Source organism: Crotalus tigris, unplaced genomic scaffold (assembly GCF_016545835.1).
Source record: "Crotalus tigris isolate CLP2741 ecotype Arizona unplaced genomic scaffold, ASM1654583v1 scf7180000023722.550826, whole genome shotgun sequence".
Classification (NCBI taxonomy): domain Eukaryota; kingdom Metazoa; phylum Chordata; class Lepidosauria; order Squamata; family Viperidae; genus Crotalus; species Crotalus tigris.
The window spans coordinates 383,477-392,173 of record NW_024100140.1 but is presented as its reverse complement, the minus strand read 5'-3'; positions in this window follow the sequence as shown (position 1 = coordinate 392,173).

Here is an 8,697-nt window from a genome sequence, read left to right as displayed (position 1 = left end):
ACACAGTCTTTAACTAATTCTGTTTCAGAATCCAATTCTATTAAAGCATTATAAATTCTTTTTATATAAGCTCGACTTTGATCTTTAATCTGTTTTACCAAATTCATATCCTCTAAAGTAATACTAACCTTTTGATCTAAACTCCACCTCGCTAACAATTGATTATAATGAAACCAAGAGTACAATATTTTCTTGCTTCAGCTCAATCAGACTTTAATTGCCAATCTTGCCCAACCAAACTAAGTAATTCTTTATAAGAAACCTTATCCAAATTCACTCCCCTAGATACTCCCTCTATCACGTGTCCAGGAATCCCCCAAATTGGGATTTTATAATTTAACCTATAATACTATTTCTTCCAGACACGCAACAAGGCACTTCTCAAAATACGGGTTTTAAAAATCTGATCAACTTTTTTATCATAAATTAAATAAGCGTGCCATCCATATAATAAATCCCATCCCTCAAGAGAAAGGATATTTTTATTTGTTAAGTTGAGCCAATCACTAATCAAAGTTAAAGCCGCCCTCAATCTTAAAGAGTAAATAAATCTATAGATAAAAGCACAAATGTATTCTTTAGCTTTCAGGAGATGGGACAACTAAAACTCAAGCATTTCTATTTACATTATTACCGCTACCTTTTCTGATTGTTTACAGTCTCGAATTTACCAAGAATATGTTTTGGCTTTCACTAACTTTAGGATGTGAAAGAAAACCTCTATCCAAAATCACAGTGTATTGTGCTCTTCAGTCCTGCAAAAAGAAGTGGAATACTCCTCATAAATGAAGAACCCTGGAAATATATTTGTGAATTCAGATTATTCTGAAAATAAGCACAAAGATAATGAAGTTTAAATGAAGGAGACAGACATATCTTTAAAAACATATAATGGGGATACCCTGCTCTCTGTTTCACTAGAAGGCATAATTTCTTGAGGTTTCAGGAGATCAACCCCACTGACAGTTTGTGCTCCTAAATTGAAAGCCTGTATATCCCAAGCAGAATGTTAGAGTTTACACTAAAACATTATAGAAATGATGTATGGGTATGTGAATTAAGGGTAATAAAAAAGTAAGATGTCCTGAAATAATTTGCACAGCACTAGTGTATGAGAAAAGATTCTAGAATGATTGTATGCTGTGAATCCAATGCTAGACAGATAAGGCTTAATGGTTGAGCCATTTGATATTAACATTTATGAAATCACAAAGCATTCAAGGGATGCTAGGTGGAATACAGTAAATAAATCACATGATTCAAATAAAACTGTATAAAAGGGTACTATGATGAGTAACAAGATATATTTTAATCTAGTGGTTCTGAAATCTGAAATTCTATATAAGGGTAAAGCAAAATAACAAAACGCACTTTTCTGAGTTTTTCAAAATTTCATGATGCTGGGAAAATTGGGGAAATTTGAAAAAAGAACAACCCAGAATTATTAGACTGTTTCTCAGAGAAGCTTTAGATAAACCAATAGGCCTATGTGAAACGACTTGTATTTGTCTTGGTAAAGTCCTTTGTACTGCAAAGATAACATTCCTCATTGATTTGAAGTGAAGGTATTCATGGTGATCTTGTCTAAAGTGGATGAATTGATATTTCCCCAGCTATTGGAACTGCCTGAGAGGCTTCAGAAAAAAGGAGAAATCAATGTGGTCATTTTGCTAAAAAGCACTGAGGGAGTGCTTCACTCAAGGTTCTCTTGAAGTGAAGGATTACAAACAGTATCTTCAAAAAAATGTATTGCCAAAAATTTCTATACTCTATATTGTAGGAAAAAAAATAAGCTTCAATAGAGGACTTGAAAGAATGCTGACAACTTGCATGCCAATAATCTAAGTATCACAAGACAATTCATGCAGCATTCCCAAGAACAAAGGTAAATGGATCCTAATGGGTACAAATTTCCATGTATAGGCAATGTCCAGCTAATAGACATTGTGTCTTATCTTGCATTTTGTATTATGCCCTTTCTTTTCCTTGTTCCCATTTGGGTTTGTTTTATCTGTCATATCTATTTGGGGTTTTGTAGTTTCCTTGTTTTTAAATATTTTTCACAATTTATAAGTCATCCAGCGCTGCTGAGAGTCTAGGGCAACATGTACACATTAAGATTAATAATATAAAAAGCTTCAATTTTGGATCCACAATCACAAATGTTTTTAAGATGGTTGTAGGGACTAGAGATGTTTTAAAAATCAAATAAGCAATTCATTTGAAAGATGTGCTGTTTCTTGTTCTTACAAATTTATCTTATTACAAATTTATTATGAAATTATCAAGTGCAGGAAATAAGGAGTTCAGACTTCAAATGAATATATAAGTTTATTGCAAGCTTAAGCGCTACAAAAATCTGAACTACTAAATTGGGAGAGATAAAAGTCAATAGAATTCAAGATGAGCTGGACTTAAATCTCTTGTGGGCTTGTGTGGCTCAATCTGATCATCTTAAAGAAATATATCAAACCAATTATAAAAAGAGATGTAACAACATCTTTGCTAAACTCTGCTCTCGTACCCTTCAGATACTGAAAATAGGTGTCCCAAGTTCTGAAAAGATAACTATCTGCTATAATTCTATTTGTTGATTAAAGAATAAGGCAGCCATTTTAAACTATTAGTATTAAACTAATTCATTTCTTGAATTTGCTATTTTATCAATAATACAAAAAAAGTTTAGCAGAGGAAAATAAATGTCAGACTAGATATCAACTTCACTAATGTTATCTCTTCTATCCCTATTGCAAAATAATCACTGGCCAGCAGATGGTGTATTAGACTAAATATTACTAAAATTTTAAGAGATAGCAACAAATGTACAGCTTTTATTTCTCAGCTTTCCAGCTGTACAAAGATATTAATATAGGGATGGCATATTCTTGAGCTAAAATACATAAGAAAAAATTAAAAATAGCATGAAGAAACCTGTATGGAAGATGTGTGTACGTTCATTTCTAATATCAATAAACATACCTCTATAAACTCCATATCTCACTTAACACATACTGAACCCATACTTGAATAAGTCAGTTTAAGGAGTTGAAAAGAACCAAAGTTATTGTTTAAAATCTCTTTGCTCCCCATGACCTACCTACCTACCTTCCTTCCTCTCACCTGCCTTGAATTTTTCTTCTAGATGTTTTAGAATTACTTGGTTATAAGTAGTCATGGCTAGTGTAACGTTTAGTAGATTTTTTTTTTAAAAAATCCTGATATATATGTGTGTTGCAATGTTATTCTTATGGACAGTGCTTTTTTTCTAAAAAAAAAAAAAAGTGCCTTAACTCACACATGTCATACAACCCGCCTTGTCTACCCTACAAGGTTCCATCCCAAAAAGGTGCCAGAACTCTGTTCTGGGCATTCTATGAGGGAAAAAAAGCCCTGCTTATGGTAGATGTTTTTTTATTATGGACACCAGTGAGTGCAAAGATGCTATCCTTGCTTCCCACTCAGCTCCCTATGCCACAAGAACTTCTAATATCTCCCCCCCCCAATGGACCCATATAGTCCATATACTAAGTATTTTTTTAAAAAGGTACGTAGCTGCATGCCAGGTTATGAATGGAAATTTCATCTCAAAAAAAGACAAGTAGAGAACATTCCAAGAAGTTTTCAGCAAATGGGAAGAAACAGTCTAATTTGCTTTTAGGTAAATTGTATTTTGTAGTTGATCACTCCATCGTGGCAGCAGTTTCGGGAATAAACCTTCCTCAGAAATGTCATTCATTTGTGAGAAAATAAAAGGTAAAGACTTTAGTTAAATAAAATAGCTAACTGATTCCTGTATTAAAATTTTATATTTTAATCTTCCATTCATCTTGGTACTTTCAATTAAATATATTTGAAAAACACTAAGAAATTCAAAATGATGAATTATTGTAATGCGGCAGTGGTATATTTTTTATTGACTTAATTAAACAATAAAACAATAAAAATTTCTACAAAAAAATACAATAGCAGCCATGATGATTAATCAACTAATAATATAGCTGTAGGAGATCTGCATCTGGTCAATAAACCTTAAAAACATTTATTTAATTTATATCCCACCTTATTTTTAAGGTTTCGTTATTTTTAATTTAAGGTGGCAAACATATCTAATGTTTCTTCCTCCTATTTTCCCCACAACAAACCTGTGAAGTGAGTTGGGCTGAGACAGAGTGACTGGCCAAGGTCACCCAGCTAGGCTTTCATTGCTAAGGCCAGGCTTGAACTCAGTCTTTCTATTTCTAGCTTTGTGCCTTAACCACTAGACCAGGGTTGAAGTCCATGAGTCATAAAAGAGCCAAGATTGCCTACCCCTGCACTAGACAATACTGGCTCTCTGGTTTCTGATATTTGCATATTGTACTAAATGCAAAATTATGTAAAATTCCTAAAAATAGTTCAATAGTACATTTAGTTCATTATTGTCTACATTGGATGTCATATTTTGCAATCTAAGGTATGACTTCTATTATGGATAGCAACACTTCCATTACAAGGAAATCCTAGCAATTATTTTTTTAATAAATATTTTATTAATTTTCTAATTTTACAATCATGAGTACTTAATAAACAATATGTTGTCTGGGTCTATTGGTAATTCAGTGGTACATTTTAATTTTCTCAGTCTAGTTCCAATACTACACCATCCAGTGCTTCCTTGGGTCTTTCTTCTTCCAGTGGTATGCATTTTTCCACACTGGGCAAATACAATTCTGTTAATACATATACAATTAAATATAGACATTTTCATATTTTTTCTGGTATTATACATAATATTGATAGTGCTAGTTTATAATATCTTTTCTAGCCAGTTGTATTTGCATTTAAAATCCATTTGTTCAATCAATATCCTGTTTTTCCCGCTTTTTAAATTTTTTAATTTCTCATAAATGTTCAAAATATCTCTATCGCTTATAATTTTCTCATAATAAATTAGATTTGGGTAACCAAAATCTTCCCTTATTCAAACCCTTTTAAAATTTTCATATAATATTATATGAATATTATACAAAGTATAATGTTCAAGTTACAAATCGTATCCTAATTATAATACTTTTATTTCTAGCTTATCTTTTTCTTAACAGTATTCAAACATCTGTTTAATAATATAATATCCCATCTAATAGGTCAAAACCTCTATTTTCTTCAGTCTTATTCTAGCTTTCTTTCTTTGCCAAATAACTTTCCAAGTCAGTGCATTTGAATCATCAAGTAAATTCTTCCTCTGTTTTGGTATATATTGTTTGGAATGAGGGAGAGAATTTGACTGAAGTATTTTTGGAAGAACGCTCAACCCATTTATATTCATTAAACAGCCTCCATCCTTCTCCTTTAGTTTTTCTTTTCATTTCTTGTTTGTCAATATTCAGTATTTCTCCTAACAGCTTTATCATCCGTTCAATCAGCTCTTCTTCCTTATCCTCAAATGTGTTCTGGGATCTTGACAAGTAAGATATCTTTTCCATTTCTGGTGTTATCACTACATCTTCTGATTTTTCATTTGTCTTATCTGTTAATTCCTTCCTTTAGGTCCTCCATCTTTGAATCCATTTCTTCTAATTTCCCTTCTGTTTTCTGGGTTACTAGTTCCTTCTTTGTAAGTTTAGGTTAGAAAATTGTTCTTTTATCTCATTTGCATTATTTTTTATCTCATCATGAAATAAAACAATTGTCTCTTGGATTGATTTCAACATAGAAAGAATTTCTTTCTGAGTTTCATTTTCTTGCTTGTATTTCAAGCTGGGGGCTTTGGAGACAAGTGTTAAAAATGTTTTTTTTATCATTTGTGGCTAAGTATGGAAGACCCATTTTGTTTTTATATGTAGTCTTTATAGTCCAATGGGGTCCCCAACACAGTTAAGCAGCCCAAGAGTTTTTCCCCCTTTTTCCAGCTGCAATTTGTAAAAGTGAAAGTTTCCGGGAACAACAAAGAGTCTTATCTAAGTCCGGGCTTCAAGCCAAGTTTCCTTTAAGCATAATAAATTGTAGTGTTGTGATTTATCACTAGATGTCATTGACACCATCTTCCAGCTTTCCAAATCCAAGCCTATTTTACAGACTTTCAAATATTTTTCTTTAAAAAGTCTCAAAAGCACTTTTAGTTCTCAAATTTCAAAGCTATATATCTGTATTAATTCTAAATTGATCTTGTAGTTTTCTCTATTTTTCCCCAAAGAAAATAATTCACTGCTTTTCTTTTCCAGAGGGAGCGGGGAAAATACTTCCCTCTCTCATTGGGGAGGATTCTTTGCTTTGGGCATTCTATTTTTCCAGGTCATAAAAAGAAGATAAAGTCTCACCCAGTTCCATCCATGTTGCTCAAAATTTGCTAGTTAGTGCTTATCTTCAGTTGTCAGCAGCTTTTTACTGACCACACAAATGTAGCTAATCTTTCCCCCACTGGTTTGGAAGGCTTCCTCAGATCCAGAGGAAGGGCTGCCACTCCTCTGCGATCAACAAGGGTCCCCTCCTTCTTCGTCACCTCTCCGGGGCAACTTTCAACCCTTTTTAGGATCCCCAGTGGGGAGAAATAGAACATGGAAGACAGAGCCCCTTTTTCCTGCATCCGTTACTCTGCAACGCCTAACTGGAAGTCAATCCTAGCAATTATTGATTTGCTGAGGGTAGGATGTCAGAATAGTTAAGGCACACTCTGTATTACCTAAAAATGTAGCCCAAAAGCATTAATAATTAGAAAAACTTGGATAATTGTTGCTTCTAAAATTCAAACACAGAATATGTTTATCCAGTATTATAGAATAAGCTTACTGCTATATGGCATGCTTAGAGGAGATTCTATATCATACAATACAACCAGGAAACAAAAAATATGAGTTTTACAAAATGCAAATTCCCCAAACAAATTTACAAACCATCTACATTTAAAAAAGAAATAGTGTAAATATTTTCTTACACTATAGCCTAGTAAGGAAGTGAATACTTATCTTTATTGAAAAAACATAGTGGAACAAGTGCAGATTGAAATCACTTTGGGATGAAATATTTTACAAACATTATTTTATGAAAAGATAGATTTCAGCTTGTTCTCTTAATTCAATGCTGTTGTGCAATATAAATAATTGCATCCTATATTGCTGATAGTAAAGCATACTGATCACCTATCCATCCTTTTGTACTTCAGTACATTTCAAATGATACAGGGATTATCAGATGTTTAACGGATTTTGAATACCTTAATAGAAATATTGTTCAGGCTTTTTAAAATTCAGAAATCTGTAAATTTTAAATAAAAGGTCTGAATCCTTACTTAGTCCTGTATCATTGAAGACTACTAATATTAGATAGATCTGAAATTGTTCCTGACTGGAGTTCTTATAACAATATATTGGAAATGCTGCATTTTCATTCTTCTCCATAGGCTGTAACGCTACTATCAAAACCTATACAATTATAGGGTCCCCTATTGGGAGTGCATGCTGTTTTTTCACACAGTCAGTAGACAAGTCAATGAGTAGGAAAAAAAAATGATGAGGTAAAGAAAGAGGGTATGAGAGAAAAACTACAAATGTAAAAAAGGAAATTCAAGGAAAGGAAGAACAAAAGACAAATCTGAATCAAAAGTCAGAAAGTAAAATTATTGGAAAATGTATAGGAATGTTTTCTAACTAAAGACAAGAGGCTGTTTATGCTTTTCTTTTTTGGCAGTTTTTAATTTTTCTTATTTTGTGCTAGATGGCAGCATTATTTACATTATCGGTTATTTGCAAATGAAACTAATTATCCTCAATAAGCCCCCAGTGCAACTTCTTTTCCCTTGTGAGGTGACAGCACGCAAAATCTTTAAAGTACGTCTGCCCTGTCTAGTTGATTTTTTATGGCAATGATGACAAGGTTAGGAAGGCTAATTTTACTGTAATTGTTACATGGAGTAAGGATACAGTTTACTCTAAGCAAAATATATGTATTCAGATTCTAATGTCCTCTAATACTGATCTTTCTATTTATACCAGAAATAGTATTAAATTATGTAAGGCTCCTTTTTTAAAGATAGATTTAGTCTGCCTACTAAATACTTACTTATTATGATCTAAATATCTAAATAATTTACTATTTGTGGTCCTAAAGTATAACCTTTCATTAGGCTACTAGAAAATAATATTGAAAGAAAATTAACACTGCTTGGGTACTCTTGAAGGTGCCTTTTTCCTAACATATATATAAATAAAACAATAAAACAAATGAAACATACACTATATCAAAACATATACAGATTATATGCTATGTGGTATATTGAGAGATAATTGTAATAATAAGTGATGAGAGATTGGTTTCACTAAATTTGTGAATGAATTAATATCCGAATGTCTGTTTTACTAAATTCATTTCCATAATTTCTTTATTCTTGGAAAAAAGACCAGAAGCTGTAACAGGCACAAATTAAATCTTTTTTTCAGGATAGACTGCACTATCACTATTTCCTAATTCCTATCCATACTTGAATGCAAAGGATTACACTGCACATTTACAAAGGCATAAAAATGACATTAAAATTAATCTAGAATGGCAATATTATACGTGGAAATGATCTCGGAATTGTAGTAATCACAGGCTGAATAAAAGTTTGTGAGTGCCATGATGTTAAAAAAGTAAATGCAATTTTAGGTTGCATCATTGTAAACATTTCCCCCCAAATCATGGCAATTTATTTTAAATTTATTAGGACTTACTTCCAGTACTTTG